Here is a 13,432-nt window from a genome sequence, read left to right as displayed (position 1 = left end):
GACTACCCACCCTCCCCTCCCCTCTAAGTGTATGTAAACTTCCGACTTCAACTGTAGGTGTTCAATATTGAAGCCTTTATGTGCGTTATGCTTTTTTTTTTATTACATACTGTATATGCTTCATAAATTCACAAAGTGACGTTAGCTGATGAAGATTATCTCATAGAACCAAACGTATAAGATCTCCTTAGCCTGTGTTTACCACAAACCTTATTTTCAGCGGTCGCTTATTTTCAGCGGTTTTACCATCCTGGAAGGATGGTAAAACTAATCATGGATGCATTCTCTTCACTGAAGTCTCTCTTTGTACAAGTTGTCCCCAAGTGGTTTCACTGACCTCTCGTCAGTCAGTCAGTGACAACGTCATCATTCACATGTAGAGCTCTTGATAAATGTGTAAACTTTAGCTACCTTTTCCAATAACAACATTGGTGGAAATGTGTTGTGCAAAGTTAGGTTACTTTGTAATCATATCAGTTACTGTCTGATTTATGATTTCCCTATCTGGTGGAATCGGTCCAATTTCAAATATTTAGATGGAAATACTTTTTGCTTCTTGTGTATATGAGCTTTCATGGTCTGTACAATTTGATAAATTCCAGGAATGAAAGTTAACAATGGTTTAGAAAGAGGCACTATGTTGCCTACATGTTATAACCACAACCATCTACTATCTAGTGCTGATGGGATAAGGATTCATTCTTCAGCTACCTATTGACAAATGGGCAATAAAGAATGGAATAGGAAAGTACACAGAAGGGAAGCACACTAGTGACATTCTGAGTAATTACTCCTACCACACAGGGCTTGACAAACTTTTTTAGCCACTTTTCAAAATCACCCAACCTTAACTGACACTCAATGTAACAATGTAGGCTAGTGTAATGAGTTCGGTATTGGATAAACAGACCCTGGTTCGATCCCGGGCTTTATCACAACCGGCCATGATCGGGAGTCCCATACGGTGGCGCACAATTGGCCCAGTGTCGTCCGGGTTAGGGGAGGGTTTGGCAAGGGTAGGCCGTCATTGTAAAATAAGAATTTTGTTAACCTCTACCGCTTCTCTCTCCCGGATCCGGGATCCTCCTCATCAAAAAAGCTGACTAGCATAGCCTAGCCTAACGCGACAGGGATATCATATAATATAATTTCATGAAATCACAAGTCCAATACAGCAAATGAAAGATAAATATCTTGTGAATCCAGCCATCATTTCCGATTTTTAAAATGTTTTACAGCGAAAACACAATATATATTTATATTAGCTCACCACAATAGCCAAACACACAACGCCATTTATTCACCGCAAAGGTAGCTTTCACAAAACCCACAAATAGAGATAAAATGTATCACTAACCTTGAACAACTTCATCAGATGACAGTCTTATAACATCATGTTATACAATACATTTATGTTTTGTTCGAAAATGTGCATATTTAGAGGTACAAATCCTGGTTTTACATTGTGAATATGTAGCCATGATGCACCAAATTGTCCGGAGATATTTTGGACAGTCACGTAATCTAACCAAAGAACTCATCATAAACTTTACAAAAAAATACATGTTGTACAGCAAATGAAAGATACACTGGTTCATAACCCTCCCGTTGTCCTCCTATTATGTCTAGCACACTTAGTGTCCCCCCTGTCACCCTGTCCCGTCTTGGCTAAAGGCCCAGTGGGCACAAGTGTGACAGTATGSGTGTGAACAGCCTTTGCAGATGTATTTCTTACACCTGCAGCACGCGGTGTGTGTCTTGGGGTCTTTCTTGGGTGGGCAGAGCTGACACCTCTTCCTCTTACTCGCCCCCAGCGGGGCCGGCTGGGGTGTCCGCGGCGGCCGGGCCAGCGGCTCGCTCCCGGGCTTGCGGATGAGCCTCGGCGGTGGCACCCTGTAGGACTTTGACAAGTGCGGACGCGGCTTCGGTGCGGGGGAGACGCTGCCTTCTTTGGATCAAGGGCTTCACGAGTGCCTTTCCGAGCTGCTCCAGGAACACCCTCCTCTTGTTCCGCTTCCCAGGCATCCAGTCGGGCTTGATCTCTCGCCATATGACAAAGGCGTTGTAGGAGGACACGTCGAGGATGTTGTGGAAGATGACCAGGGGCCAGCGGGCGGTCATCCGTCTGCAGCTGTAGGTCCCGACCACCTTGTCTAGGTTGTCCACGCCGCCCTTGTTGCRGTTGTAGTCTAGGATGAGGGCCGGCTTCCGGTCGTGGCGATCACTAACGTCGGGCTCCGCGTGCAGCGTGCTCAGAAGTACCACGTTCTTATTTCTCTTTGCCAGGTAGGACACTAGAGTGGCGGTGGGCGTGAAGGTGAACCTGGAGGACGAGACCTGTCTGCCCTTGGACTGGAGCAGCGCGGGAGGGAGCTCGGGCTTGTTCTTTCGCACCGTGCCGACCATGGTGAGGTTCCTCTTGAGGAGCCGCTACCCGAGTTCGTAGGAGGTGAAGAAATTGTCACACGTGACGTTGTGACTGCCCGGCAATCCCTTGTTCAGATCGAGGACGACGCGCGCGCCCTGGTTCTTCTCGGGGCCTCCGCCGGCCACCTTGCCGGTGTACACTTGCATCTTCCAAGCGTAGCTGGACTTGGCGTCGCAGGCCACCCACGACTTGATGCCGTATTTGGCCGGCTTGCTGGGAATGTACTGTCGGAAAGGACAGCGCCGCTACTGTCGATGCTACTACTGCCGATTGCTACTACTGCTACTGCTCTCTATGCTACACGTACATACACAGATACATAGACGGTACCTCTGAACGGGACCAGTTGTTCGTCCACCGTCACGTCGGGCCCCGGGTTGTAGAGGGCCGGCAGCCGCTMCTCCCACAKGTCCCACACCTCTCTTAYGGCCGCCAGTCTGWCGGTGGCGAGTCTCGCGGGTCTCAACTGGCGGTCGTCGAATCGCAGCAGCCTCGAGTACTTGTGAAACACYTTGAGCGGCATGGTGGCGCGGAACACGGTCCTGCCGCTCTCSGCRTCCCACAGGCTGGCCGCGGCCTCRCCTCGGGACCTKTAGACGCCGGCTAGGATCAGCAGTCCTACGTAGGCGCGCAGGTCGGTGGAGTCCATGGGTCGCCAGCCGTCGCCGTATTTTCTCACCCCCTGCAGATTTGTCATGTCCACAATTATCCTTTCTATCGCCGGTGTGACAAACAGCCGGAAGGTGGACGCGATGTCGAGCGCTCGCGACGCGGCGTAGGCCGTGGGCCCGGCGTCAGGCGGGGCCGGGCCGGCGGATGGCGCGGGGCCGGTCCGGGCCGCGATAGGCCACTGAGGACCATTTTTGATTTTGCCGTTTTTTGACAGCAATGTCTCCCTTTGGGCTCGGGCGGCTGCCGCCGCGTCCTCTTTGTCTCGCTCTGGCTCTCTGTCTCGCTCTCGATCTGGCTCTCTGTCTCGCTCTTGCTCTCTGTCTCGCTCTCGCTCTCTGTCTGGCTCTCTGTCTCGCTCTCGGGCAGCGGCCGTGTCTCCCTCTCGCTCTCGCTCTTCCTCCGAAGAGGAGCACGACCGCGAGGCCGAGTCGTCGGCATAGTCCGCATCGCGCTCGGGGTTGTATTCCTCACCGTCTTCATCTTCCGAAACGTCCTCCTCTTCGGAATCACAGTAGTCTTCTTCGTCTTCTTGGTCGACACTAGAGGATATCTGTTCCAGGACCTGAGCCACGCTGAAACCAGGACTGCGAGGCGTCGTAGGCGGAGGGCTCACGCTCAGCGGGGTCGTATTCCTCCTCGTCGTCGTCCTCATCGTCGTCCTCATCTTCTTCTTCTTCTTCTTCCTGACAATATTAGTAGCCTCTCTACGGCCGGCTTACAGTGGCCACGTGAATGGGACGAGGCACGCGAATGGACGAGGCGCGTGGTCGGCCCTGCCTGTCTGCTCCTTCGGCCCTTCGGCCCATCCGGTACGCTTGGCTGGCCTCCCCGTGTGATAGCACCGAGGTCGTGCACTGAGTTCTTGGGGACAAGTGGTGCCAGGGTCACTCTAACCCGGCCCAGACAGAGGGGAACAACTCGTAACACAGGGCCAGGGTCACTCTGACCCAGCCCAGACAGGGGTAGGAGGGTTACAACATACACCTTGCTAACGCTGCCAGGGTCACTCTGACCCACACAGACACAGGGAATCAACTCGTAACGCTGCCCGGGGTCACTCTGACGTCACTATGACCCCGCCCACACAGGGGTAGGAGGGTTACAACATACACCTTGCTAACACTGCCAGGGTCACTCTGACCCACACAGACACGGGGAATCAACTCGGAACTGCCCGGGGTCACTCTGACCCGCCGAGACAACGGGAGGGTTAAGTGATTGCCTATGCAATATACTGTGTCTATGGGGTCAGATTGCACCTCCTAGGGCTTCCACTAGATGTCAACAGTATTTAGAACATTGTTTCAGGCTTCTACTATGAAAGGGGAGCGAATAAGAGCTGTTTGAACCAGTGGTCTGGTTGAAACCCTTTAGTTTAGTCATGCACGCGGCCGTGAGCACGAGCTCTGTTCCTTTTCATTTCTAAAGACAAAGGAATTGTCCGGTTGGAATATTATTGAAGATTTATGATAAAAACATCCTAAAGATTGATTCTATACATTGTTTGACATGTTTCTACAAACTGTAATTTAACTTTTTTGACTTTTCGTCTAAACTTTGTGCTCGTGCCTTGTGCATTTTGGATTACTGGACTAAACGCATGAACAAAAAGGAGGTATTTGGACATAAATGATGGACTTTATCAAACAAAACAAACATTTGTTGTCTAACATGGAGACCTGGGAGGGGCACCAGATGAAGATCATCAAAGCTAAGTGATTAATTCTAACTCTATTTCTGACTTTTGTGACACCTCTCCTTGGTAGGAAAATGGCTGTATGGTTTTCCGTGGCTAGGCGCTGACCTAACATAATCGCAAAGTGTGCTTTCGCCGTAAAGACTTTTTGAAATCTGACACAGCGGTTGCATTAAGGAGAAGTTTATCTTTAAATGTATGTTAAACACTTGTATCTTAGATCAATGTTTATGATGAGTATTTCTGTAATTTGATGTGGCTCTCTGCACTTTCACCGGATGTTTGTTTGAGACAATGCATTTCTGAACATAACGCGTCAATGTAAACTGAGATTTTTGGATATAAATATGAACTTTATCGAGCAAAACACATGTATTGTGTAACATGAAGTCCTATGAGTGCCATCTGATGAAGATCATCAAAGGTTAGTGATTAATTTAATCGTTATTTCTGACTTCTGTGAGCCCTCTCCTTGGCTAGAAAATGGCTGTATGGTTTTCTGTGACTAGGCGCTGTCCTAACATAATCACATGGTGTGCTTTCGCAGTAAAGCCTTTTTGAAATCGGACACTGTGTTTGGATTTACAAGAAGTTTATCTTTAAAATGGTGTATAATACTTGTATGTTTGAGGAATTTTAATTATGGGATTTCTGTTGTTTTGAATTTGGCGCCCTGCAATTTCACTGGCTGTTGTCGAGGTAGGATGCTACCGTTCCCACTTGTACCAGAGAGGTTAACAGTCGAATTGGGAGGTTAGATGACTATAAATGATATTGATGATATTCCATCACGTGTTGCTTTGGATTACTTTGTTATTCATCATGGGGAAATTCCTTCGGACTCTAAAATGTGTGTCATCAATGGAAAGATTTGCCCCTTAAGCAATAACTTTACATCCATATCTGTCTGTCAAAGGAAAAGCTGTGGTGGACTATATAGTTACCCTCCATGACTGTTTAGAAACTTGTTTGAAATTTAAAGTCTTACCCCCTACACAGATGGTTGAAGAATGCATTTTTTTTTACTTAATTAGAGAAACAAGTAGACTTCCTGATTCTCTTCTATTTATTCTATTTTCTGTTGCCCATGAACATTCTCAACCAGGTATTACTGTGAATCACTCAGAAAAAATACATACCCCACATAGGCCTAAATGTAAGAAAATACATGCGTCAAACGACTTTCCATGTTCTGAAATTGCATGCAGAGCTCTGTTAGAACTCATCCATATTCTGCAAAGATGTCAAGAAGCAATATTTGATTTAGATGTGTAGTATGCAACATTTTGTGATGTAATGAGAAACGAGAAAAAATTTCCAGGAACATGTAGAAGCCGAACAAGTCTTATTGGCTTACACCTTGAGGAGATACAGACAATAAATCAGTTCTGGAACCACATAAATAAGTTAGGAACAAAACGACATAAGAAAATTCCAATTGGAGTCAGGGAAGAGCAGGGGGTGCTGAACTCCTATATTACACAGGTAGAAGTTAATGAGTGGGAGAAAGGGTTTGCTAGTTTGTTCTCAGGTAATGAAAAGGTGGCATATTTTCAGGATCATTTTACGACACATCTGCCCTGACCGACTCAGGAAGTGGAGCTCTTGGGGAAGTTATAGGAAAAACAAAAACACTCAAAAATATTGGCTATGCCACTTATTCCAAACTGCAACAGACATGCGTATGTCCTGTTGTGGACAATTCAGGAGGAGTGTGGGGTTCTAAGAGGTATCTCAAAAATGAACATGTCCATAACACAGCAGTAAGTTTTTTTTTTTTTTTTGATATCCACGTGTTTGCACCTATACTGGCAGTAAGTTGAGACATGGGCTGGGAACACTGTAAGGTGAGATGGAAGGTGTGTATGGTGAGATTTAGGAATAGACTGTTGGATATGTCAATTGACAGAATAGCCAGTAATGTTTTTTCAATGGGATCTCTCAATAGGGGGAGCCTGGGCAACTGAAATTTCGGAACTTTCCCAACTGTGAACAGTTGTACGAAAACCACATTTAGGGAGACATAGACGCTATTAAAAAAAACAACTGATGATGCAATAAGAAAAGAAATGGGTGGAGGAGATTAATCATAAACCCAAATTGAGATTTGATTAGTTTGATTAAGGGTGATTTTGTGTGTGAGAGATATATTATGTACAACCTACCTAAAAGCAAGAGATCGCTCTGTGCACTGGTAAGATCAGGGATATTGCCCCTGCGTTCTCTTTCTTGTGACGTAAGTGTCGAGACTGTGCATTAAATCCCAGACAAAGTGTTCTTATGGATGCAACAGAAAGCCAATGTATTCCACTGAGCCCATTTCATTCATTACTGGAGTGTGTCTGATAGGTCCATAGAAACATTTCCACGGTTGTTAGAGAAAACAAATGGCACAAGCAAGAGTGGGAAAGAGTCACCAGCATAAAATGAATGCAACCAACGAGATTTAAGTGGATTTTGCACCCCTAAACACAGGAAATAGATGGCTGAAAAGGAGAGATCCTCAGGTGGACGGAGCATGCACGTTGCTACTTTACAGTGACTGGTGGGAGTGGAATAATGTGTCTTCCACTGAGTAATGGGAACGAAAAACAAGCCACAAACAATTCTGTGCTGAACCATTTTTCAGGCCGTGTTTAAAAAGCCTTCATCTTGTCCTGGACGAGATTCTGTCACATAAGATTGCATCAGCCAGAACAGAAACACAAGAAGACCTTCCTTCTCAGACACAAGGAGAAAGAACGGAGACAAATGGTTCAGTTTACCTCCCGGGTAAATCTAGCAGCATCTTTGTCTCTCAGCAACTTTCTCTTGTTCTGTCATTCAGGAGGATTAAATACTCTCTCCAACAAAAGACGAGAAAACACAGGAATATAAATTAGAATCATTTGCACATACTCCTTCCCATTTGTTTCCCCTCAGAGAGGGTAACCAGTCCCTGAAAACAGGTTTTTCATACCCATCTCAGAGTGCACAAATACACACACACTATTTATTATCTTCACACTGCATTATTTAGTGTATGAACTATAAGATTTATACGATTACCAATGGATATTAGCCATTTGCTTGAGAAGCCCAAATGGACAATCAATATCTATTTGCCATTGCCAGAAACAACACTGGAGGAGAGTGAGAGCAGAGGAAAATGAGACAGGCTGCACCTCCATCACTCGGTCGGATTGTTGCCATTGTTATCAACGTTCTACAGAGGCTGCAGCATATTGATGACCGACTGATGGTTAATGCTTAGTCTTTCTGAACGGGGACTAATGACTGTGTTACGTCCGTCGTTAAATGAAGACCAATGTGCAGCATGGTATGCGTACATTTTCTTTAATATAAATGTTCCACCAAAAAACAATAAACAACTCAACAAACGTAAAGCTAGGAGTACAACACCTGCAACATAAAAAGACAAGATCCCGCAACTGAAGGTAGGAAAAAGGGCTACCTAAGTATGATCCCCAATCAGAGACAACGAAAGACAGCTGCCTCTGATTGGGAACCATACTCGACCAACAAAGAAATATAAACATAGATTTCCCACCCTAGTCACACCCAGACCTACCAAATAGAGAATTAAAAGGATCTCTAAGGTCAGGGCGTGACAGACTATTTTGTGGCCAGGAAATACGATGATATTGCTAAAGTAAACAAATAACTTTACCATCATTATGTTGCCAAGTTTACTTTAGAGAGATGGCAATGTTGCCATGAGTTGCAAGGTTTGTCAGAAATAGCTAGCAATGGTAACGTTAGCTAGCAAAAATGTTGGTGCTCTCCCCTCAACCTTAGCTAGCTTGAAAATAAAATCTTGTCCTACAACTTTTTTGCCTCCTTTTAAAAAGTCACTAAGCCACAGTAATGCAATTTAGACGAAATCTTCATCAGCCCCTGTTGAGACTGTAATGAGTAGAATGCTCAGATGGGCATCAGTCCTAAAATGAAGATTATTGTGACTAAACAAGCAACCCATCAATATCATCGCCTCTTTGTCCATTTAAATGGTTCTCATCCTATTATTGTTTCCAGATAAAATAGTAAGCTGATGTTTAATTAGCCATGGTCCTTGGGGGTTTTAACCCACTTGTGTGCACACACACACACACATGGCTAACAGAGGTTGACACTGTCTAAGATCACAAGCTTCTGTTATCTAAAGACAGATTTGGACTCCTTTTTGGAATATCTTCATCATCAATACAGCATGTCCTTTATGTCAGAGGTTCCCAAAATGTGGGGCGCGAGGGATCTTTATGGATTTTTAACGGAACTTACTCCGGCTTTCAACGTACTCTTGAAAGTTGTAATGGTAGTATGCACAAGGTGCAATTTCAAAATTGGGGAGTGCATAATCAGTTTACCTCTGGTCATGTCAGTCATTGCATACCTTGGATAGCTATTTATAACCTGTCAGAAATGCCCAGATCAACTAGCCCATGTCAGCTAACATTTTTTAGCCCATAGATTTTGTTGTAATGTTTGAGTCACTCAAATATCACATGAATACACATTAGACATGGCAAAATGCATAGAATTGCAAGTAGATTTGCTTTATAACTGCAAAATGTTCTCTGTACCCCATGACAAAATGTGTAGAATTGCAGGAAAATAAGCTTTAACCCTGCAAAATCTTCTCTCCACCAACAAGAGTGGTGTGAACAGTCATGAGCAGTGCTTGTTCTGGGGGGGGGGGGGGGGGGCAATGTTTCCGCAATGCTGGAAGCGGGGGCTGAGTGAAAAAGTTAGGAAACCTCTGCTCTATGTCATTCTCTGGCTGCTTCCATTCTCTCTGACTGCTTCTGTATATCCCAGTCTGGGATTGAGTCCATAACTATAGTTTGGCTGTTACTCATCTCCATGGAGCAAACAAAGCAGATCCTAACTCAATCCCTGATCTTAATCTTTCCAGCTCTATACCCCCGAGCCAAACTCTGTCACAGATCACCCATAATCAGCTCTACACAATCTTACTGGCCTTTGTGAAACCCCCAGAAACAAAACAAAACAAAAACGCCATGTATCCTAAAAATGAAAAGCCTGCCAACTGGCTCTCACAGAGATGGAGATGAACTAGAGCCTTGGGGGGATTCCCTCTCGACATTGTGAGCTGAGGCAATTGATCTATTTAAGACCGCATTACCCATGCTGCAAAGCAGAGCGAGATTTGTGGCGTTTTCATTACGTTCCAAATTTTTCACCTCTTAATTAGATCCAGTTCCGCCTGTGGGGAAGCACTGTCAGTTTCTGCACCCATTATTTTCTTCCTCTGAGCACCCCAAATATTAGTATTTCAAGGGTGAACCTGCCTTGAATACTGCATAAACTAAAAAAAAGTATATGTGCCAGATCACTGTTGTTTACTCTTCTTTGGGAGTCAGATTATATAGTAACACTATTTAGACAGTATATTGACACTAAGAACAAAGCAAGATTGATCTGGACAGCTGTAACACACGTTGCTTTGTCTTGCATCAATGAGGGCCAGGTTTTTTAAAGTCGGTATCGATGCTCTATCTCTCTAGCCCAGTTGCTTGTGGACATCCAGAAATATTTGCAGATATATCTCCATTAAAATGGAACAACACAAAGAAGAGCCCCGCTCTACTGTACTTCTTCAAAGGTGCGAGCTGCTTGGCCAAATCTACAACACACAGATCGGTCTTTCATTCTGGACAAGTGTGCGGCTTCAAAGAAGACCCGAGTGTGACATCAAAGGTCCCTTCATCTCCTTGAGGTCCGTCTCCCTTCATCTGGCCTGTGTAAAAGTGAGTGTTTTAGTCTACAGACCTACAATCTTCCTCTCCTTGCTACATCTTGCTACATGTGGCTAATGAAGGTGCTTTTGTGCTTCACTCAAGGATATGATGTTCAATTAAAGATATTTTTTTTTTTAACTCTCTCCCATTCTGATACATTGTTGACTCGCAGAGATCACACAATTTTTTGAAACCATGAATTAAAAATCTGACTGGACAGAAGTATAATAATATCCTATACCCTGTCTTTGTCGAATAAAGAATAGAGTTTGGAGGAAAAACGTAATGTCTGTACTTTGGTTTTGAATCTACATGTGATCCGGTGGTGAAGGAAAATATTGCTGTGTCAATAATACTAGTAAAATGTTGATTGATGGTATTTGATGAATAAAACGTGACTCCAATCACTGCTTTTGAAATAAAGCATAGAATATATTTTAATATCTAACCTTATTGTTGAAATTCACTCATCATTTACTAATGTGATAATAAAACAATAAGGCATTGATTAACACAACAATGAACCGTTATCTTAAGTTATAGGTAGGGTTGCAAAGGGTCGGAAACAAATTGTATGTATTTATTTTTTTACTCCTTTTAGTCTAATCTTTATAGGAAAATGCCACGGGCTGTGTACATTTGCAAATACTGTGCCAAATCATATGTGAAGAATGCAACAAAGATGCAGAATCATCTGGCCAAGTGCATGAAGTTCCCTCAGCGCTCAAAATAGGCAACCTCTGACAAAAGTCCCTCTACTTCTATTCGAGGTGAAAATGATGAATCAGACACCTTATCAATAACAACAGCTCATGGTCCTCCTGGAATCAGAAGTTTTTTTGACTCAATGGAGGAACGTAGTCAGAGAAATGCTGATAAATGTCTTGCTCGAGCTGCGTATGCAAATGGTTCAATTCACATTGGAAGAGATTTCTGAATGTTCTTCACCCAGCATACACCTGTCATGACTTTGCCCTGTTGGGTGAGGGTCATAAAACCCCCTTTCTCTCTCTTCCCTCCACCGGTTTATGACACCCCCCATAAATTCTTAAACTCTCTCCACTCTATAGAATGGACTTTTGAAAATTCTTTGTTACCACAGAGAGAAACTTTGCAATACAGTAACAGAAAAAGGTTGGGGAATGGAACAATATTTCTGTAATCCAATCAGTTGAAAGTGTCCGTTGGTACTTAAAGAATATAATGTCAGATCAGTTGTTGTCTGGGACATTATATATGATTATAGAATGACATCAATTGTATCTTGGAAAGTCTACACATTCTAGTTAGCAGATTCACATGGAATTGTTGTGCAATTTAAATGTTTAAATATGAAACTATTTGTGAAAAGATTAAATGTAATTGTATCCTTCTAAATGAGATAATTATTTTCATAAGTAATTTTATGCTCACTCAGTGGCCACGCGCAAGTGAACAGACATTGGGATGAAACACGCCCTTCTCTTCCCCAGTATAAAGCCCATGTGACTCAATTCACATCAGACTGAGCAAACCCCAGCGTGAGCTATGGGTTGCGTCTTACAAACGTTAAGACTAGAAAACCATCCCACTTGAAGCATTGGCTACACAGCTGGAAATAGTTAAACTCTGAGACTATCGATTCACTACAGAATAAGTGAGAAATTCTAGACGACACAAATTACTAGACTACAGCTAGAAATTACATAAACCTAGGATGAGAATACCGACAACCGCCGAAGCATCTATTCCATGAGAACATTTCTGAATGGTACTCTGAAGTTTCCATTCTAACCGCCTACATCAACGAAATACTTGTTAATATAATATTGATATAAAAGATTTTCAGATCTTTAAGAGAGTGGATTCGCGAGATAACCACTCTTTATAAATTAATGCTTCCGTGGTGCCCCAGGTTATTAATGGTTTAATTCTTGCATAGTTTAATTCAACCACGTAATCAATTAAATGTTAAGTAATCGATTTGATGAAATAGCGTGTCATATAATTTAATCATAGTAGAGACACAACACACCCCTCCAACCAGACATTCTTTATCTACTAATTTGCTGGATGTAGAGTTCAAGTGAAGGTCAAGCAAATCATAGAGAAAGCAGACTGTATTGCAATCATCTCTGATGGGTGGTCGAATGTTTGTGGGCAAGGAATAATTAGCTACATCATATCCACCCCACAATCACACTGCACACTGCCCTAACCCATCTGGACAAGAGAAATACCTATGTAAGAATACTGTTCATAAATTACAGCTCAGCATTTAACACCATAGTACCCTCCAAGCTCGTCATTAAGCTCGAGACACTGGGTCTCGACCCCGCCCTTTGCAACTGGGTCCTGGACTTCCTGACGGGCCGTCCCCAGGTGGTGAGGGTAGGAAACAACATCTCCACCCTGCTGATCCCCAACACCGGGGCTCCACAAGGGTGCGTTCTCAGCCCTCTCCTGTACTCCCTGTTCACCCATGACTGCCTGGCCATGCACGCCTCCAACTCAATCATCAAGTTTGCAGGCAACACTACAGTGGTAGGCTTGATTACCAACAACGGCGAGACGGCCTACAGGGAGGAGGTGAGGGCCCTCGGAGTGTGGTGTCAGGAAAATAACCTCTCACTCAACGTCAACAAAACAAAGGAGATGATCATTGACTTCAGGAAACAGCAGAGGGAGCACCCCCCTATCCACATCGATGGGACAGTAGTGGAGAAGGTGGAACGTTTTAAGTTCCTTGGCGTACACATCATGGACAAACTGAAATGGTCCACCCACACAGACAGCGTGGTGAAGAAGGTGCAACAGTGCCTCTTCAACCTCAGAAGGCTGAAGAAATTCGGCTTGTCACCAAAAACACTCACAAACTATTACAGATGCACAATT

At 44.1% G+C, this 13,432-nt stretch overlaps 1 pseudogene; it reads right to left on the bottom strand.

Moving 5' to 3' along the window:
- Positions 1-1,649: 1,649 nt before the first annotated feature.
- Positions 1,650-3,752, bottom strand: LOC111961136 (piggyBac transposable element-derived protein 4-like; annotated as a pseudogene).
- Between the last annotated feature and the right edge of the window lie 9,680 nt (positions 3,753-13,432).

Source organism: Salvelinus sp. IW2-2015, linkage group LG1, assembly GCF_002910315.2.
Source record: "Salvelinus sp. IW2-2015 linkage group LG1, ASM291031v2, whole genome shotgun sequence".
Lineage (NCBI taxonomy): Eukaryota > Metazoa > Chordata > Actinopteri > Salmoniformes > Salmonidae > Salvelinus > Salvelinus sp. IW2-2015.
The sequence above is the reverse complement of the archived record's forward strand: the minus strand, read 5'-3'. Positions and strand labels throughout refer to the sequence as shown.